Source organism: Pongo pygmaeus, chromosome 10 (genome assembly GCF_028885625.2).
Source record: "Pongo pygmaeus isolate AG05252 chromosome 10, NHGRI_mPonPyg2-v2.0_pri, whole genome shotgun sequence".
NCBI classification, from domain to species: domain Eukaryota; kingdom Metazoa; phylum Chordata; class Mammalia; order Primates; family Hominidae; genus Pongo; species Pongo pygmaeus.
The window spans coordinates 20,605,244-20,627,395 of record NC_072383.2 but is presented as its reverse complement, the minus strand read 5'-3'; the positions used below and the strand labels follow the sequence as shown (position 1 = coordinate 20,627,395).

Genomic DNA, 22,152 nt, shown 5'->3' with positions numbered 1-22,152 from the left:
CATGTCCTCTCAATAGTAAACATTTTTTTTTTTTTAGAAATGCAACCTTCTAACCACAAAATTTAATTGTGCTCCACTGTCTTCAACCTCTCTTAAAGTTTCAATTATTTATAAGCATAGTTTTTCCAAAAAATAGATTTCAAAATCACAATAACATAAAGCACATTTCACATCTCTCTTGTTTCCTAAATTTTTCCAGGGCTTACTTTCCAATTAGAAACACCTTGTGTTATAAATGTCTCTTCTTATATCTAAAATTTTTGGTAAAACAATTGGCACAAACAACAGAATGCTTGATAGTTTTACCATTGAAAATATGAATATGAATAATTTTTTAAATTTAGTAGTATACTTTAAAATTTCATACGTTGAGAAAATGTAGAAATTGTGGCAGAGGTTGATAGTAGTCCTCCAATGGATATTTTCTCCTTCCTTTGTAATTCAACCTTGCCCTTGTTGGGTTCTTTTTCGTTTCTGCCGGCTAGAACATCAATAAGACGCTGGAGTTTAATCAGACACAGCAGACTGTGAGGTGGAAGCCACTTGGTGATCGTGGCCCAGCAATCAAGATAGAAGGCATTTGGATCCCTGGTGATCACAGACCCAGCATGTCATCTCTGCACAGGTGACATTAGATTCTATTTGAAGAAGAAGACATCCATATTGTTTAAGACATTGTTATTTGGAGTTTTCTGTCAGTAGCAGGCAAACCTAATTCTAACTAACATAGCCTACAACTTACTTTCACAAATTTAACAATCTATGGTATATCCGGTATAATTCTTACCATCTTGATTATTTACTGAAGATGATGAAATGTTCAACTATGTCACATGACTATTATTGGCAATAGCATGATTCACCAACTCTTGGAGATTTTCCTGAAAAATAAAAACACCAATGTTTGTTATGACCTTCTTTGTATATAATCACAGATATATAGAAATAAACCAAATCAATCTTGAACAAAATAGCAAACGACTGGTGATAATAAAAATATCTATATGGAGAGATACACAGCTAAAAAGGTAAGAGGAAGCCCCACCAATACCAGCTAAGCACGGGGAAGGCAATGCTGGAGTATTTAATTGAGTCATTTCAAGTTGTGTATGACTTTTACTTGCTTTTATCAAATACAATGTTTATTTCATTTAACCGCAGTAAAACGAAAACTGTGACTTGTGTTTCACAGTGATCATAACTGATTTAATGGAATTGTTGCAGTTTTATCACTTTTCTGAGTTAAATTTTGCCTCCCCTAACTATTCTGGAAAATAAAAATTCACATATTCTCTGTTCTTTTTTTCCTTCCTCTACTTAATTCTGTCTTATGCATGACATTTTATAGAAGGCCCATCTTCATTTTCTAATCAAGATGGCATGTATTAAAAATCAGATCCATCGTGTGTCATGCAACTATCATATGACACTGATTATTTTTCCAAATTCCAATGATTTACAACTGCCGTTTAATTGCCTGAGAGCATTTTAATCCAGGGTGGTTAACATTACTTGAACTGCTACATCATTTAATTGTAACATTATAGGTTTACAAGCAAAAGCAAGCCTTGAACTAGAGACACCAAGTCTACAAAAAAAAAAAAAAATCCAAGAGAAAACATCAAGTTTTAAAAGTTGATGTCAGAAATATCTCATTTAGTTCAAATAAACTACTGTGAAATAATATACTTTAAAACATGTAAATAAAGAGCTAAGTACCTAAAAGTAAAAAATAATATCTAGACGAAAGAGATAATTTATGTGTTGGATAGTGAGACTTGGTGTAAAAAGTCTGGTTCCCAAAACATTTATGAAATATTTACACCATTCCTCAGGAAATGGCTAGAATATAAACAAAGTACCCTACCTAGAAGAGCTTCAAAAATCATTTTTATAGTGGCAATTAATTTAATTTCTGAAACTCTGAGGAAATTACAAATCTATTGTGAATGTTTATGGTACTTGATAAATCAAGACCAGAAATGTTATCATCATTAACAATCATCAATAATTACAAAACTATTCAAGAGAGTCACATAAGAAAAAAATACTTTTAGCTTAGATGCAACTGAGCAAAAGTATGTTTCAAATCGTTTTTTAGCATGATACACAGAAGTCCAAGTTACATTTTAAAATTTTTGATTCTACTACACACAATAGATTTTATAATACATTACTAAACCAGAATAGCAAATGCTATACCCTGGTATCATACCAGCTAAAAAAAAAATATGATCAGAAATTCACTTATTTCATAAATATAAAAGTGTGAAAATTTATGGACTTCCATTTTTTAATAATTTTAATTAAGTTTTAAAAATTTTAGCAACTCTGTGTACCCCACTGCAGCACAGAGAAGCAATATGGTATTGTGATTAAGAGTGGTTAATCAAACTGTCCTGGGTTCAAATCCAGGTTCTGTGCCATCTGTGTAATCTTGAATAAATTATTCATCTCCGCTTGCCTCAGTTGTAAAAATAAGAATAACATTTATCTCATAAGATCATGTAAGGAGTAACTTGCAAAGCTCAGAGCTTCAAGTAAGAAGCGGGCATAAAAATCCAATTCTGGCCTCATTTACTCTCATTTATTTACTCTTTTTTAGGTCTTTGAGCAGCAGCCCAAGGAAGGAAAAATAAGGACACACATTTTTGGCTGGATTAGTAACATCTTTCCTTTGTCTTCATCCACCAGTGTTCTTGGTACACTGAAATGAAACAAGAAATTTTAAAAATCTTATTTTCCATGTCAGAAGCTATTACATCATTCCATTTGCAATAACATACTTTAATCTTCTCTAGGTTTCATAAATTCTTGGGACAACTATAATAAATGTTATTTGCTTGGAAAGCTAAAGAAGAATGCATAGTTCAATTTTTCAAAGTATGACCCCCATTACACTAATACTGAAGGAGAAGCTAAGTGGTTGAATTGGAAGGATAGGCGATAATATTGCTATGCTTCTGAAAGAGTACCCATTCAGGAAATATTAGGAAATCTTAGTATTTGGATCCAAAGCCCTTGCCAAGAGACCTTGGCAGATGCAGCGAAGCAGTCCTTTATTAGATGTGTCAGTCTCAGCTGCACACATATCTTTATAGTTAAAATGCAAATGCTCCTCCTCTAGTCACAATGGAGATAAGTGCTGAAAAACCTCTAGAGACAGGTTATTTAACAACTAGTGAGATTCCCTGGACTACCCACGTAAAATCTCCTTCGTTTCATTGAGGTTTCCTCCCAATATACTCAGATAATTGATTTGTTTTGATTTTTTAAATTAATTCCATATTAGATTCTGTATTACTATAAACCACACTACCGCTTATGGAGAATTAACATCTGGTTACGAACAACGGTCTCATTGTTTTAACCTCATGTGGGCTTACAGGATTAATGGGAAGTTTAATGAAACCAACACTTCCTTATTCTGTTTAAAGATTATCAAAGATTTATGAATTCATTTTATAAGATTTCCATCCTTAACCATACTTTTTAAACACCTAAAAATCAATGACCTCATTTTCAATTAATTAAGCCAATTAAACTATGAAAAATGTTCATGTGATGATGGTTCCACAGTTAACACATTTCAAGAAGCTGTTTTGCCTTTCACATATCTTCTGTTACATGCCAAGTACTAATCCCTACCCGATCCTTTCTATATTAATCCTAATTTTTAAAGGTAGAGACCCATACATTACATCTTAATATGTATTTTTTACATTTAAATTGTAGTCAAGCTTTTTAAAAATTATATCATAGTAAAATGCCTATTTTGCCATTGAAACAGTTGCAATATAACATTAACGTATGAAAGCATCCTTATGAACCCCACAAATATGTACAATTATTATTTGTCACTTTAAAAAAGTAAAGAAAAAAAGAGCACTTAGTGTTTCAGCAAATCAAGTCTTGTAAGTAATGCAAATATTGTCTTCTAGCTTCCCAGAAAGTGTGGAATATTGGCCTTCCTTTTCAGATTCATGTGAAAGCTTGGTAAGTATTATTCTTAGATAAATGAGATAGATGAGTGTTCTAAGCTCATCTTTTTGCTCCCAACTCTGGAGAGAGAATGATGCCTACTTACACTCGGATGCACTGGGTCGTATACCTTCACCAGATCACAAAGCCCAAGTCAGATACATATGTGTGATGGTGTGTCACTTTCTACCTAGAAAATAGCTATTATTCCATCAGCCTTCAGTGTGTTTCTTCTAGGGGCATAAAAGGTAAGATGGCAAGGATGCCTAATGCTGAACACTAAGTAGACAAGTGACCTCCAGCAGGTTAGAGTAGCATAAAAGAAGGCTGAGTTAGTCATGAAAGGAGCTAGAAGCCAATGATATTTATTTCCTAGCTATGTTACTCTCCTAGCCTCAATTTACTCTTACATAAACAGAGTAAAATCAACATGAGTAACCCATTAGAGCAGAAGAGGGTGCAATATATAGGAGGGCAATGATTTAGACCAGGCAGAAGAATGGGCTTGAAGAAGTCTTTCCCAGAGTAGTTGATGCTTTAAGAGAGGTATAGGACTCACCTGGGTGAAGAAGATTTTGAAAGAAAGGTGGCTTAGACAGAAGGGATAGTGAATGTGCAGGGTTATTGTGAGGCTTCATGAGATAATCAAAACATTTATCCCACATTGTGCTTGGTCCTTAACTGTTAATACGTTTGCTCTTTAGTCCAACAAGGCAGATGTTGCCTAATCCAACAAGAAAATGTTTGCTTTTGGCAAATGTGCTGCCAGCGACATTCTTAGCACTCAACAGAAGAGCACCTTAGAACTATGGAAAGGCAAGTCAAAGCCACTGCACTAGTGTATGACCTCTGCCATTGCACAGAGCCCTGCACTTAAGAGGTATCTAAGCTTGTTAATGCTTTGCTGTTGCTGTCTTAAAATTCTTAATAATTTTGAACAAAGCACTCACATTTTCATTTTTCACTGGGCCCCACAAATTACATAGCTGGTCCTATTTATGCTATCAGATAATCCCAATTTGTGTAAATCAGATGGATTCACATTCTGCTTTTCTTACTTCCTAGCTTCATGAACTTCTAGGAGCTTTAACGATAGGAATATCAAAATTTTTGTACTCATTTGTGACGATCAAATATATTTTGATTATAAAACTAATTTTTATTTTATGAAGTATTACAGAAACAGAGAGAACAGTATTCAGTCAGCTACTGAGATTCTTGTTTATTTAAAAAAAATTCACTATTTGGAATGATTTCAAATATCTGGAAATTAGTGCATGCCTACTGCCATTTCCTCTCTCTTCTTCTCCTTCTCTTTTTCTCTGTTCCTATTCTGTCCTTTGCAATTGAGCTTATAGTATATGCTAAATACTGTACTGAGTGCCAAAAACACAGATCCAAGCAGACACAGTCTCTTCTCTTGAGGAGCTTATACTTACATAGAAGAAACAGAAACAGAAACTGACAAGGTTGGTGAAGTGTAATAGGCATTTCATAGAAAAAGCACAGTGTGAAATAAGAATACACAAGAGAGCAGTAGCTAAGATTTGGGGAGGTGATGTGAGTGGAAGTGGCTCTGGGAAGTCTTTCCCAAGAGAGTTGATAATTCAAGAAAGGGACAGGATTTAGATGAAGGAAGGAGGCATTGGAAGGAAGGTGTTTTAGGCAAAAGAGAAATTGTATGTGCAGTCATAAAAGCTTGAAACACATGTTTCTTATGAGAAAGCACTAGTAGTTCTCTTTATCTGTGTCAGAGATGCATGTGGAAGAGTGAAGAATGAGGAGACTGGAAAGGGAAATAGGCACAGACTAGATCCACGGGTATTATAAGGGGTAAACCAGAGTTGTAAATTCACCCTGAATGTTCCTTGAAAATTATGAAAAGGTAATGAAAATAGAGAGATGATATGGCTAGATAACAGTGTAGAGATGAATGATAATGCAACTTAGATAAGAAATATTTGTGGAAGAACAGCTGACTCTAGTGATACTGTAGAGTGGAAATTCAGAGCACACTTCAGGCCCTCAAGAAATATTTTATGGAGCAACTATTATGGAGTAAGTACTTTGTTATGTTCAGAGAACACAGAGATAACTAAGATAGATCCCCTCTTCTCCAGAAGAGTCGAATGCAATGTAGTGAGTGCAGTGAGCATGCTATACCCATGATATTGAACGGAAAAGGGGCCCCCAAACTTCCTAAGGGACATAGAGTCTTTTGCAAAAGAACTGACAGTAAGTCTCAGAGGAATGTCCTGAATCGAGACTTAAAATATTAAAGGAATTAATCAGACACAGGATGAGGTAATTAGAAAGAACGAAATATTCTAGGCAAAGAAAGAAACATAAGCAAAGAAAAAGAAGTGAGAACTTATATAGACAGTGCAGAGTCCAGCGGAGAGGTGGATAAGAGACTGAACTGGAACAGTAATTGTAGAGGTGACGAATAAAAAGGAAAGCCAGATTTATGGAATGTTTAGGAAGCATTAGCATGACTTTGTCATTGTTTGGATGTGAGAAGTGATGGAGGTGGAGGAATGAGAGGAGATTTCTTTTCCACCTTGCCTTTTTTACCCCTTAAGTGACAAAAACCACAGACAATTTCCCAAGCTATTAATTTTAGCTAAGTGTTTTTCCTCCTCAGGCTATGTTTTAGGAGGACGATCTGTGGTATAAATCTGCAATCAATGTAAATTAATATAACTACAGTCACACTACTTACTGATTCCAGAACAGATATACTTGGAATCCCAGCACAAACTCGTTTTTTCAAATATAGCTCCAGACACACTCATGGTCAACACGTCCCCTTATCAAACAACAACTACTTACTATCAACTTAATACATCATATACAAGGCGTAAAGATATCTCCTTTCTCAAATCAAATTCAAGTGGTTCCACTGTAGAATCACAGAATTTCAGGTTGGAAGGCATCTTAATAGTTACAGAATCCAAATATTTGGGACACTCTGCAATTTGAATTTTGTATTCACAGTTTTCATGAGGTCAACAGGCTAGAGAGCAAGACAACTTACCACTTGCTTTGAGAAGTTTTTCTTTAAGTCCTAGGTCTGAGAAATAAAATGATTTGAGAACCTGAGAACAATAAAATATGATTACTGATTTCACAGCCCCATGTACTTTCAAATTCACTTTCCTATGTTGTCAAAGCAAGGTTGATTTTTTTTGCCTCCTCATTTAAATGTTTCTCATGCTTTTTGGTGTAAGAATTATATTAAAATGAAATCAGTCACTGCTTGTTTTTATTTTGCCGGCTTCTTTGACAGGAGAAAAGAACACAGACTAAAAGGAATATAAATCCAAAAGAATGAGTGAAATGGGAATACACAAGGCATGAGCAATAAGACTGTTCTCTCAGAAACAATGAGAATAACTGCTCTACAGCTTACAAACCAGAAACTTATACGTTGTATCTCATTAAATTTTATTTTGAATATTGAGAACATTCAGTGCATGGATAATATTTAAAAGTCATAACTCCGGAGGTAGAACCAGTTGATGAATAAAAAAAAAATTCTAGTCAAAACATAATTTATCTATTATGTACAGGACAGGCCAAAACCTTGTTTTGCCTCCTGGAAAATTATTTACAAGAAAATGATTGCTTAGAATGTTCCTTCTTAAGGAGGCCCCCCAAATCTCTAAATATAGATGGTTACATAAACTAATTCAACCCAGAAAACAAGCACACCCCCCACTTATGTATACACGTCTTACCAGATTTATAACCTATACTATTTGGAGCAAGGAAAAAGGATTTACATATTGAAACAAAAGGAAAATTATAATTTTTTTATTATTTGATAAGGCAGTCATAAATTTCTGACATAAACACATGATTATAAATGGAAGGTGTCTTTCTAATGTATCATACTAGATATGCTATAAGCTCTGAAACATGAGATCAATCCATGACTAATGGCCAGATAAAAGTCATGACTGAATAAATGGGATAACAGCCAAGGAACAGGTTTCTGTGAATAAATAATAATCAAATGCCACACATATAGCTTAATTAACACTGCCCTTTACTTATTTTTAAAAATCTTACATTCATTCAATGAATATTTGAAGATCTACTATATGCTAGACTTAACTCAATTTGTAGCCAGTTAATGATCATAAATAGGTGATGAAATCTAATCTCTTCCCTAAAAGATTTTTGTCTCATTCACTGCTGATCTTGTGTGCTGTTTTGTTGTTGCTGAAACTGATAAATGTTCACCACATTCAGTAATACTTTCCAGACTTCCAGACAAATGAATTCATAACATACACATTCGCTTCCCGTTAAATACACAAGTTTTATAGTTTTTGTTTCCAGAAAATCCAGACTAAGTTTATTTTTAAGAAGAATTAATGAAATAAGAAAATGATTGCTTCACTGAGTAGTCTAGACTCAAAGCCACTGTTGGTCTAGATAGTAACTTCAGTGACGTACTTCTTTTTTCCTCAGGGACCTGTTCCAATTAAAATGAATCTACTCTCCTGTAAAGCTGTCTTTATCTGGCTACCACGTACTTAATGAGAACTTCAATACCTGCTCCTGACAGGTTCAGATAGGCTTTCAGGACAAATTCCTTTATTTTTGCGATTTTATTTTATTTTATTTTATTTTTATTTCTATTTATTTATTTATTTATTTATTTATTTATTTATTTATTTTTGAGACGGAATCTCGCTCTGTCACCCAGGCTGGAGTGCAGTGACATGATCTCCGCTCATTGCAACCTCTGCCTCCCAGGTTCAAGAGTTTCTCCTGCCTCAGCCTCCCCAGTACCTGGGATTATAGGCGTGCACCACCACGCCCAGCTAATTTTTTGTATTTTTAGTAGAGATGGGGTTTCGTCATGTTGGTCAGGCTAGTCTAGAACTCCTGACCTCAGGTGATCCGCCTGCCTCAGCCTCCCAAAGTGCTGGGATTACAGGGGTGAGCCACTGCGCCCGGTCAATTTTTGCTATTTTAAATATTGACTTTGCAATAACTTTTCCTAATATTTTTAAAGAGATGGTCTTATTTCCTTTTATCTTTTCTACTATAGTTTCCTGGAAAAGGGAAAACTTTTTTAGGAATGGAATTTGTGATTTCTTTTCATTGTTCTGAGCATATATCTGTTTTTTGTTTATCTGCTTTATTTTCACTTGAGGGCAATGATCATATTTATGGTTGTATTTTGCATTATAACAAAAAATATTTTTAAACCATAATTCATCAGTTTAGTATGCCTCTGCAGATTATGCAGATTAATATAGACATGTTTATATTATACCAATCTACTAATATTAATGTAGACAGTAGTGATTTTATAATGTTCCAAATAGCTAATTAATTAAGGTTTCCTAAGATTGACACTCTGGAATTGAATTTCTCTAAATATTAGTCTACAGAGAACGCTTATGAAATTAGACTGTGGACATATACAAACTAGTGTTAAGGGCTCAATAAAAGAATCTTATTAACCTAAATTCTTCTCTAATTATTCAATGTTTCATTAGGTAACTTGATAACTGTATCTATTCCTTAAAATGCTGAATTGATGTCTGTCTCAATTTGACTCAATGTCTTCAACAACTTTCCCAAGGTCACACAGCCAACAACAACCTAGAAATGGATTAAGATCTGTATAACTGAAAAGCTTGCACGTTCCACATGAGACAGAATTCCATCAACACACTGTCCCCGCCTTCCCCATATCCTACTGCTTTTCTTATATTTCTATATAAGTGAGGAGCAACCTAATCTACTAAGTCCCTCAAGTCAGAAAACCAAAAGTCTTCTCTAATGGAATGGATGTTTGTGACTCTCAAAACTCATATGTTGGAATTTAATCCTTCATACAGTGCTATTCGGAAGGTAATGAGGTCATGAGGGTGGACCTTTATGGGTGGGATAAGTGTCCATATATAAGGGACCCCAGAAAGCTCTCTCACTCTTTCCACCATGTGAGGATACAATGAGAATAGGGCAGTCTGCAACCCTCACCAGAAGCCAACCACGCTGGCACTCTGATCTTAGACTTCAATCTCCAGAACTGTAGCAAATGAATTTTGTTGTTTATAAGCTACCTAGTCCATGGTACACTGTTAAAGCAGCCTGAACTGACTAAGACACCATCTGAGACTGCTCTCTCTCCCTCAGAGGACATTTATAATTAGGCCCTCAGAAGAGCTGAGTTTACTTTTTTGACATTCCTGGTGCCTGACCCTTTATTTCCATTTCTTCTTCCACCATGTTAGATAAAGTCTTTATGCTTTTCCCCAATTGAAGTTCTCCTCTTCCCCTCCATCATCAATCTTCTATACATTCCTATAATGTCTGGAAATTAAATAACAGGTGAACAGGTGTTCAAAAACTATTTTTTAATGGATGAGTGTGTAGAGCAATTCCACTATTCCAGGTAGGTACTTCAGGAGCTAGAATTCCACATAACTGAAATGAGGCAACATAGGCTCAAATCAACTAACCCTTACCAATCCTCCCATCATAAATCCTCCTTAACATAGACAAACTTTCTAAAAGGAAAAACTAACTTCATGTACATACACACACACACACACAATTCTTGAGTGACACCTTACAAGATAAATTTCAATTTCACTTAACATGTGATATATTGTTCTCTGTGATCCAAGCCCTTCTAGCCCTTCCTAGAATTCCACATCTGTACCTTATTCTCCAGTTATAGTTAACCACTCAGTCTTCCATGAACATGTCAAGGGTTTTCTTGTTTCTACAAATTTGTTCAGCTACTTAAATTATCCTAATGTATTTTGCCTTCCCCAATTTCTTCAGGTCAAATGGTGCCTCCTTGGTGATGCTCTCTGTTAGTTTCTCCTATGGAGATATTGTGACAATGTGAATGACTGACCAACATTAATGTCACCCCAAATAATTGGTTTAAATCAGGATAATCTCATTCTTCTATTCTATACAGATTCAGAATAGCGCAAGACACAACTCTAGCCTACATCCTCTGTTACTTTGTATGTTTGACATCTATTACAAAACTTTAATTTCTTTAGCGGCAAGAAATCTATCACTTAACTTTGTAATGGTCATATATATAACTCATCTAGTAGATACAATCATATATGTAATCATTTATATTGTAGGTATTGTCATTTAGAAAGCAGAATTATATTTGCATTTGTGATGGTTAATATTGAGTATCAACTTGATCAGATTACAACAGCAAAGCACTGTTCATGGGTGTGTCTGTGAGCAAGTCACCAAAGGAGATTAACATTTGAAAACTGGGAGTCGCAGATTCACCCTTAATCTGGGTGGGCACCATCTAGCGCAGCTACGATGAAAGCAGGCAGAGGAATGTGGAAAGACTGGACTGGCTTAGTCTTCTGGGCTACATCTTTCTCCTGTGCTGGCTGCTTCCTGCCCTTGAACATCAGAATCCAAGTTCTTCAGCTTTGGGACTCTCCGACCTTTGACCATAAACTGAAGGCTGCACTGTTGGCTTCCCTACTTTTGAGATGTTAGGACTCGGACTGGCTTCCTTGCTTCTCAGCTTGCAGACAACCTTTTGTGGGACCTCATCTTGTGATCATGAGAGTCAATACTCCTTAATAAATTTCCCTTTATAAATACCTATCCTATTAGTTCTGTCCCTCTAGAGAACCCTGACTAATACAGACTGTCATGTAGGAGACTTAATCTTAGTTGCAACTGTCATAGAGTAGGCATTTAAATGTTGACATAGTAAACTGATATTTAAAAGTAGTGTTTATATGATAATTTAAATAAAGATGTGACTTAATTTGAACGTTTTTCAGCATAATGCATTTTTGCCACTCTGTTACTATAGTTGATGTATTAGTCTGTTCTCACACTGCTATAAAGAAATACCTGAGACTAGGTAATTTATAACGAAAAGAGGCTTAATTGGCTCACGGTTCTGTAGGCTGTACAGGAAGCATAACACTTAGGGAAGCCTTAGGAAACTTTCAATCATGACAGAAGGTGAAGGGGAAGCAAGAATGTCTTACATGGTCAGAGCAGAAGGAAGAGAGAGGTGGGGAGGTGCCACACACTTTTGAACAACCAGATCGCATGAAAGCTCTACCATGAGACGGATGGTGCTAAACCATTGGAAACCACCCCCAAGATCTAACCACCTCCTACCAGGCCCCACCTTCAGTATTGGGGATTACATTTCAACATGGAATTTGGGTGAAGACAGATCTAAACAATATCAGTTGGTGTTTTTTCTTAGAGATTTCATCCAATATTTTCAGATTCTTTAGACTGTTTATGGTAAACTTTTTATATTTCAGATAGCCCTGTCCTTAAAAAGATGTGCTACAATGTATGCCATTATACTCTTTTCTTCTTTCTTGAGATTCTATAATTGAAACTGATTTTGTCATGTTTCCTCAATATATTCTTAAAACAGTTGATCTGACCATACATTGCCCCATTTCAGTTATATGGAATTCCAGCTCCTACAGTACCTACCTGGAATAGCAGTACTGCTCCAAACACTCATTCATACAAAAAATAGTTTTTGAACACCCATTTTAAAATTTCTAGACATTATAGGAATGTATAGGTGGCATTTTGGTTCTCAGTTTTCTCACAGTATAAGATATAGGAAAGAAACAGAGCAATTTGGCATTAGAAAGCTGTTATTGAAACACCAGGGGTTTGGCCTAGGTCCTGCTGCTCACTACACAGAAAGCTAATCACTGAGGCAATGAGTGTTGCTAGGGAAGAAGGCTTTAATTGGGTGCTGCAGCTGAGGAGATGGAAGATCAGTCTCCATTCCCTGACCAAACAAAATTGGGGGTTTATGTAGTAGGGAAGAAATGTAACTCTTTGTGGTAAAACAGGAACTAGGCAGGAAGCAATCATGATGAATGAGGGGCTTGGCCTCTCATGGTCTGGATGTGAGGACCTGGTGAGTTTCAGTTCTTTGATACATTTTGAGACATCTAGTAGTCCTTTCCTGAGGAAGGAACTCAGATAAAACAAATGTAAATTTCAAGCATTAAGACCAGAATTATTTCCATGTTTAAATATGGTCAATTTCTATGTTTATTTTTTTAAAAACCTGTATATAGAACGATTTAGGTGGTTTTAGAACCACATAAATGTTGGAGTGAGATATATGTAGATTCGGTCCCAGGCCTTAAATTTCTAACTGCCAGACTTTGGAGAAGTTACATCATGTCTGTGAGATTCTCAGGTTCTCCATCTGTAATCTGGAGTAAATTGTTGGGTTTTGTAGGATTGTATGTCTGTGAAAAGTATTTTGCATTCTGCCTGATCTTTAGTAAAGAATCAGCAAGCAGTAACATTTCAACATAAGTATTTATAGGCAATCATGAGGTACAAGGAAGAGAATGTCCAAGGGGAAAATAGGAAGGCTTCATAAAGGAAGTGTCACAAGAAGATAGACTTGAAAAATTAGTGTTGTTTTGCAGGTAGACAAAGGAGGGAGGACACTCCAGGTAGAGAGAGCAATGTGAGTAAAGGCACAGATACTTGTGATACAGGATTTTTCCCTGACCCCTTCATAGGACTCGCTATAGTCCCTTTCTTCTAATGGTAACATATATTCTGAAAAAAAAATATATGGTTGGTTCTAACATCTCCCTGTTGTATTCTCATTTCATTATCTGTGTAGAAGGTAAGCCCACAGTGCCTTTATCATAACTTGGCCCGTTTTCCTGATGCAATATTTGACTTGTTGATAGAGTTGGGCTGTTGAAAGTATCTAACTATAATCTTGGCAACAAATATTATACCAAAAGCTAACAGTTTTCCCTCATAATCAGTTTTTTCTGAAGCGCACTAGCAACTCTATTTTTACCTCTTTTTTGACTCATCTACACAACAGTTGAGCTTCTGCCACCAAATCTACTTGATACAATTCATACCACTCTCTCTCAGGACAGTCATTCCCCATTTTTGTCCAACAGCTTTTTAAGAAAGTCAATACTGAGACTTCAAGTGCATTGACTCTCCTTTGCTTTCAATTATCTTCTAAAGATTATCTGAGTTTTTCTTTTCTTACTACCTTAGTGCTTCCCTCCATGTGTGCGTATTTGTGTGGTATTGTAGATTTCTGAGCATAATTAAGATCACCACTAGTGTCTCCTATGAGTATCTCTTTACTGAGAGAATAGTGATATCAGAAATGCACTCTACACCCGAGGGAAGAAGATATTTATCTATTAAGTTTAACTGTAGGCTGGTCTACCTTCTTGTCCTTTTCTTAGGGTAAAGGAAGGTATGGAAATAGGATTCCCATGAGAGGAATACTATTCCTCTTGTGTAAGACATGTTATAGAAGACCATAAAATTCCTTATAATAGAATACGAATGAAGTATTCAATTGTTTTTAAGTCACAAAACACAAAGGCAAGTAAGGTTTTGTTCACTAAGGCTAAAGGGTTCTCTAAATCTTAAGTCCTAAGGATTCTAGGCAATTCTGAAAGATGTGGCAAGAATGACCCACATGATCCTGTAGTCACTGAGGCTAAGTAGGGTACACTGCCTGGAGTCTGACGTAAGTGGTGAAGAAACAGACTCTAGAGCTAGGATACCACTTGTAGCCATGTCATCTTGGGAAGAGACCCTCACCTCTCATATGCTTCAGTTTCATCACCTCCAAAATAGTTTTGGCCTCATAGGTTTGTTACGAAGAGTTAAAGAACTGATACATTAAAGCTTGGCTGGGACATGGAAAGCTCTTAATATATGTTGAATATTCTGGCTTATAATTCCAATAAGACCACTAAAGCAGAAAGACGAAGAAAAAACAAAAGTGCCATGCTGATCTACTCTCTCTAAAGCTAAAAGGGTTTGTCTTGGCCTGAGTATCAAGTGTTTATTTTACGTGATTAAGAATGGTTATGCACTTTCTACATGCTAAAATTTCACTGGTGCATATATCACATAGCCCTCCTTCCCTAGTGGCTGCTCCTGCTCACCCCCTCTTCCCAACTGTTTTTTATACATAAGACAAACATTCTTCTCTGGAAGTCTCCAGTATGTGCACGATTGATCCAAACTGGAGTCAGAGTTTAACTCTTTATTCCCTTGTATCTTTCCCCTTGCTTAGTTTTTAATTATGCTGATTCAATGTTAAATTCTAAAAGGATATTTCCATTCTGTTTTCAACTCTTACCTTTTGATATATTTTAAATGCTTCATTACTAACATTTTTCATAAAATAAACACACATATCATTCCCAAATCACGAAGATGTGTGATCCAAAACCATTCATTCTAAAAGAAAGAGAAATCCAGATCAGTAAAGGGAAAATGGGTCAGAAACAAACACTGGTGCAAGTTTTTATTTTAAATATATTGTGCTTACATTTCTTGTAAAATTATAATTATCAGGAACCAGCAGAATTTGACTTATGGTTTTTAGTCTATTTAAAATCCAACAGGGCCAACCAAATGTCATAAAAGTGATTTTTTTTTTCTTCTTGCCTGATTGAATTAAGACATGACTTTTTTGGTACAAAGTTATCCTCAGAACTCAGTAGTTGACTTGAGCTTTGTTTAAGGGAATGAACAGTAAGAAAAAAGTTAAAGGAGTTCACCAAGACCAAGCAAGAGAAACATGGGACTGAATGCTCTCATGAGTCCACTACAGAGTAAGATTTGTTTTAAATGAATGTGGTATCTCAGTTTAGATCTCTCAGTTTGGGGTTCTGTAGCAGCTGGCAGTCATTCTACCTTTTTTTTAAATTTCCTAATTACAGTATATGTATCTAATCATTCTATCATACGTTTTATTTAACAAGCAAGCTCTAGGCCTTCTCTGTGTCACAGAAGAAAATATATTTTCATGAAGATTATAAGAAGGCAAACGAGGAAGGGAAACCATTTCCTGATAAAAGCTGTTTCTAAAAGATATAAATAGAAGCTTTTCCAGGACTGTAGCTTGATGCTATATTGGGAATCATGTATCATTTACAATATACTTCTATGCAAGACAATCCTTTGCTAAAGAATTGCTAAAAGAGACAGTGCCTTTGGAACGCACCGTATGTGTTATTCAAAAGCAGTGGCAAGTCCAAGCTCCTATCTTAATCCTCGCTTGTTATTATGGTAAGTAGCTTTCTGGTTTTTTGCTTTGTCCAGGTAGCATTGCAGTATTTTGCCCATTAGAAGTAGATAGTGAAAACTCTTCTCAAAATTCAATTTACTTGATATGTTGCTACTATGATAGAATTTAAATTCAAGTTTTTTAAAAAATGGGATAAAATCTTATAGTTAAGCTCCTTTAGAATGAAAGAAATAGATTTAACACAAAAAGGGAAAGAGAATTCATTCAAATATCTAAAAATGTGCCAATGCATTGATCTAAAATGTCATGAAAAGCTAATAAGAATGCCTAAAATTCTGAATTTAGAAACTTAGTTTAATATATGATAGTTTATTAGAAATATCTACTCATTGCCTTCCTAAAGAATCTGTGATATGTGAAATTTTACATCCCAGTGTCTCAGTTTTTTGCATAAATTCTAGATTGTTCAATATTTTAAACAATTCTTAGAAAGAAATCTTACAAACAGATGTGCATAATAAAGATGTTTGTGAAGCTCTCTAATTAAAATAATTCTGTGAACTTGGATACCAATGTCACTGTGATATTTCCCTAACACTAAATTTTATCATAAATTTTCAAGTTATAAATGGAATTCTTAACCTGAAGATGATGTAAAAGGATAGTAAAATTATGCTACATGTAAACCTGAGGAGGAATGATAATCATAGAACTATAGACAAAATTTTTCTCAAGAATATCAAAGGGCTGGCCAGGTGTGGTGGCTCACACCTGTAATCCTAGCACTTTGGGAGGCCAAGGCAGGCAGATCATGAGGTCAGGAGATTGAGACCATCCTGGCTAACACGGTGAAACCCCATCTCCACTAAAAATACAAAAAATTAGCCGAGCGTACTGGCGGGCGCCTGTAGTCCCATCTACTCGGGAGGCTGAGGCAGGAGAATGGCGTGAACCCGGGAGGCGGAGCTTGCAGTGAGCCGAGATCGCGCCACTGCACTCCAGCCTGGGTGACAGAGCAAGACTCCGTCTAAAAAAATAAAAAAGTGAATTGATAGTTCAATATAGCACTTATAATTTCAAGTGTAATGCCAAATAAGTAGAAAATGAATAAGTAACTTCTGAGCTAGAAGGGACATGAAATAGTAGGAACAGTGGAGATGAGTAGAAACTAGAAAATAAGATGGTAGATTTAAATCTAAATGTATAAATAAATAATTACATTAAATGTAAACAACGCTACAGTGAAATGACAAATTTTTCAGAGTAGATATGAACAATTCTTTTTAGCTAAAGACATATATAAATGAAAATACATGAAGGTTGATGAAGAATGAAAAAATCAAACAATAATCAAAGTTGATGTTGTCTTCAAGAGGCAGTGTAAGTTTCCTACAGCCCGTTTTCTGCTGATTATAACTGAAAACTCTGCATGGGCAGGGGGAACTGTCTGAGGCTCTCTGAAACATAAAGGGGAAGGGAGTTAAAACTTGAAGAAGTGGCCAAGTTGGGCAGATCACAAGGACAGGAGTTTGAGACCAGCCTGACCAGCATGGTGAAACCCCGCCTCTAATAAAAATACAAAAATTAGCCGGGCTTGGTGGCATGTGCCTGTAATCCCAGCTACTCAGGAGGCTGAGGCAGGAGAATTGCTTGAAACTGGGAGGCAGAGGTTGCAATGAGCCGAGATCGCACCACTGCGTTCCAGCCTGGGTGACAGAGCGAGACTCTGTCTCAAAACAAAACAAACAAAACAAAACAAAACTTGAAGAAGTAATCGACACAAAGGAGTAAGTTTCACTTTTTTTCTTCCATTTTTGCTCCAAGAGTGGACCCCCGTTGGAGAGTAGTACAATGCAGACATCTAAAACTCAAAACCCCACCTTCTCTTTTTCCAGATTAGTCATGAAAAAAAGCTCTAGCAGGCAGGAGAGTAAAAGAGACAGAGCCATAAAAAGTTTCTCCTAATTCTGTTTATGAACTCACAAGAGTCTTGTCCTAGGTTCTGAACCACACATGCACAGGACAGACAGAAATCAGGGTAGCAAAGGCTTAGAAAACTGAACAGAGATGTAAGGTACCATGCACAGAAAATGAGTCAAAGCTCATAATGTGCAACTAATCAGGTTGATTACCTGCTAAAGCAAAAACAACATCCTCCAATGGAATCTCACAGAAGCCAGAGTCTATACTCATAACATTTACAATGTGCTGCATAAAATCCAAATTACCTGACAAAGACCTATTCTTTTTTTCTTTTTCTGAGACAGAGTCTTGCACTGTCACTTGGGCTAGAGTGCAATGGCGCGATCTCAGCTCACTGCAACCTCCGCCTCCCGGGTTCATGTGATTCTCCTGCCTCAGCCTCCCGAGTAGCTGGGATTACAGGTGCACACCACCACACCTGGCTAATTTTTTTGTAGTTTTAGTAGAGACGGGGTTTCACTATGTTGCCCAGACTAGTCTCAAAGTCCTGACCTCGTGATTAGCCTACCTTGGCCTCCCAAAGTGCTGAGATTATAGGCATGAGCCACCGCACCCAGCCCCAAAGACTCATTCTTAACGGAAAGGCAGCTGTAATAACTACATCCATACAAAAAGGAAAACAAAAAATAAATGAAAAATAGAAAATCACAATAGAGATATATACACTATAAAAAAGAGAAGTGAAAACTTAAGGACTAAAAAAATACAATGCCTGAAATAAAAATGTGAATTAATGGTCTTGAAAGTAGAATGAGGCCGGGCGCAGTGGCTCACGCCTGTAATCCCAGCACTTTGGGAGGCCGAGGCGGGTGGATCACGAGGTCAGAAGATTGAGACCATCCTGGCTAACACGGTGAAACCCCATCTCTACTAAAAATACAAAAAATTAGCCGGGCGAGGTGGCAGGCGCCTGTAGTCCCAGCTACTCGGGAGGCTGAGGCAGGAGAATGGCGTGAACCCGGGAGGCGGAGCTTGCAGTGAGCCGAGATCGCGCCACTGCACTCCAGCCTGGGCGACAGTGAGACTCCCTCTCAAAAAAAAAAAAAAAAAAAAAAAAGAAAGTAGAATGAAGTGACAAAGAAAAGATTCTGTGAATTTGGAGATATGTCCATAAAAAGTATCCATATGAAGAACTGAGAGAAAAAATGTTTTTTTAAATATCTATAGCCTAAAGGATCTATGGATTAACATAAAAAGATCTAAGACGTGTATTTAGCCCTAGATATTTATAAAAGTTTAAGTATGTATATGATAATCCTCATAATTCCACTTTAAAAATACAGAGATGTAACCAAAAAGACAACAGATAAATTAAAATGAAATATTAAAACAAAAACTGTCAATCCACTAGAAAGCAGAAAAAGGAGAAAAGAAACAAAAAACAGAAAAAACAAGCACGTTCCCGTTCCCCAAAATGGTACACTGAAATCCAACCATATTAATAATTACATTAAATGTTAATGATCTCAGACAAGTGAAACAAAATACTGCCTTACAGGCCAAATCCAGTCTGCCACCCATTTTTGTAAATAAAGTTTTATTGGAACACAGCCATGCTCATTTGTTTATATATTATCTATGGCTGCTTTGTATGACAATGAGAGTTGAATAGGTGCAACAGAAATTGTGTGGCCCACAAAGCCAAAAATACTTATTTGGTCCATTACAGAAAAAGTTCACCAACCATTGGTCTAAATCTCTGCTATGCAATAGAAATATAATACAAGCCACTTATGTGATTTTTTTTCTGTAGGTACATAAAAAAGTAAGCAAACTTAAAAACAGGTGAAAATAATTTTTAAAATATATTTTATTTAACCCAATATGTCCAAATTATGATGTAAACACATAATCAATATAAAAAGGCATCTAAAAGATATTCTACAATCTTCCTACTAAGTCTTTGAAATCCTGTGTGCATTTCCAATAACAGCACAACTCAATTCATACCTGCCATATTTCAAGTGCTCAGTAGCCACATGTGGCACATAGCCATGGTAATGCATTGTACAAGTCTAAACACTTCAAGAGATGAGACTTTTGTAGGAGGGATCAGCATGTGTTGCTTGGGAAGAATGTAAATAATGGTAGCCAGAGAGAGGACTGTGATACATTAAATATGGCCACAAAAACATTGCAACTCCTGTCATTAAGTAGTGGAATCTACTTCCCTATTCCTTGAAAATAGGCTTACCTTCTGACTTGTTTTGACTAACAGAATGTGATTAAAAAGTGTTGTATGAGTTCTAGAGCCTCATTCTCAATAGGACTTGCAACTTTTTCTTTACATGCTTGGAAATTACCCTTGTTGTTTAAGGAAGCCTGGATCCAGCTTTTGAAGGATAAGAGATTTCACAGATCATTGATTATAAAGGCAATAGCCAACACCAACACCCCAGACATGAGAGGGATGCTACCTTCGATGCAGCCTCCCTACCCGGCCCCAGTCAAGCCACCGATGACTGCTACTACATGAGTAAGCCCAGGTGAGGCCTGCGGAAAACAGCCTGGCTTACCCAAGGCAAAATTTCAGAATCATGGGCACATACACGGTTGTCGTTTGAAGCCATTAGGTTTTGGAGGGCAGGAATGTAACGCAGCAATAGATGACTGACAGAATATAATTCTATAACCCATGTCATCTGTGTAACGCCTCTCTGGGAAGTAGGATTTCTTGCTGAGCAAACTTCTACACCTTTTACTAAAGTACTGAGAAAATTTAGCTGCTCTCTTGGGATGAAAAGATATTTAGGGCTATTTTTAGCTCTCTCTGCCACTTATAGTTTCTAAACAGCTCTTTTCATTGCCTATTGTCACGTCTATGGCAAGGACACATCTGTAAGACTACACTTTCTGGCATTCCAGTGAAAACAGCCATTTAGTCTCTCTACTCTCAGACTTACATTCCTACATTTAATAAGAAATGCTGTAATATTCCCTTTTTCTATGTTTTCTAAGATTATGGTTGTCTAACTCCCTCCTTCCCTCTACAGCTTAACAAGATTAGCTTATACAGTGGTGGAGTGGGTGGCTGCTTCTGCCCAATCACTTCTTTTCCTAATTTTTTCCTGTCTTAAAGCTATTCATGACAGATTCCCTTTGAAAAACCTCTGGCTGGCCAAAATGCGGTCGAGTCACAAGTCTAAAGTATACAAATGAGAGTGAATGAAGAATGGGAAATACATTGGTTGTTTGCACATTATCCTACACTATGGTTTCAGTGGTTGTCGCCTCTGAAATTTATGTTGAAGCTTAATCCCCAACGTGGCAGTATGGAGAGGTGGGCCTTTAGGAGGTGACTGGGTCATGAAGGATGGGTTAATCCATTCATAGATTAATGGATAAACGGGTCAATGGATGGGTTTTCACAGGAGTGGGACTGGTGGCTCCGTAAGAAGAGGAGGAGGCACCTGAGCTAGCACACTCAGCTCCCTCACCATGTGATGCCCTGCATCCCCTCAAGACTCTGCAGAGTCCTTACCAACAAGACAGCACTCACCAAATGCAGCCCTTAGACCCTGGACTTCTCAGTCTTTATAACTATAAGAAATAAATTCCTTTTCTTTATAAATTACCCCATATTTCAGGTATTCTGTTATAAGCAACACAAAACAGACTAAGGCATCTTACCACATTCATCTGTCCAAATAAGTTGCAAGTATAGGGTCAGTAAATTATAAGTGCTCCCACACTGAATGCACGGTAAATGCCAAATATGTAATTGTAATTTATTGGTTGAGCCAATAAATCCATCCAGATAGAATTCATGCCCTTCACATGTTACTCGTCTCTGGTTGATGGTGTTACCTCTGATCATTTTGTAGTCAATTGGCATAAATTTTTCTCTAAGGCTGGGCACGGTAGTTCACACCTGCAATCCAAGCACTTTGGGAGGCTGAGACGGGCGGATCACCTGAGGCCAGGAGTTCAATACCAGCCTGGCCAACATGGTGAAATCCTGCCTCTACTAAAAATACAAAAATTAGCTGGGCGTGGTGGCAGGCACCTGTAATCCCAGCTACCTGGGAAGCTGAGGCAGGAGAATCGCTTGAACCCAGGAGGTGGAGGTTGCAGTGGGCCGACATTGCGCCACTGCACTCCAGCCTGGGTGACAAAGTGAGACT

The 22,152-nt window shown here is 36.8% G+C and overlaps 1 long non-coding RNA gene across 1 annotated transcript; it reads left to right on the top strand.

The window, feature by feature from the left end:
• The first annotated feature begins 16,012 nt into the window (after nucleotides 1-16,012).
• LOC129010673 (uncharacterized) lies at nucleotides 16,013-21,544 on the top strand. Its single transcript, XR_008493052.2, has 3 exons — nucleotides 16,013-16,086; nucleotides 20,346-20,514; nucleotides 21,400-21,544. It is a non-coding gene; the product is annotated as an uncharacterized LOC129010673 (long non-coding RNA).
• The last annotated feature ends 608 nt before the right edge of the window (nucleotides 21,545-22,152 follow it).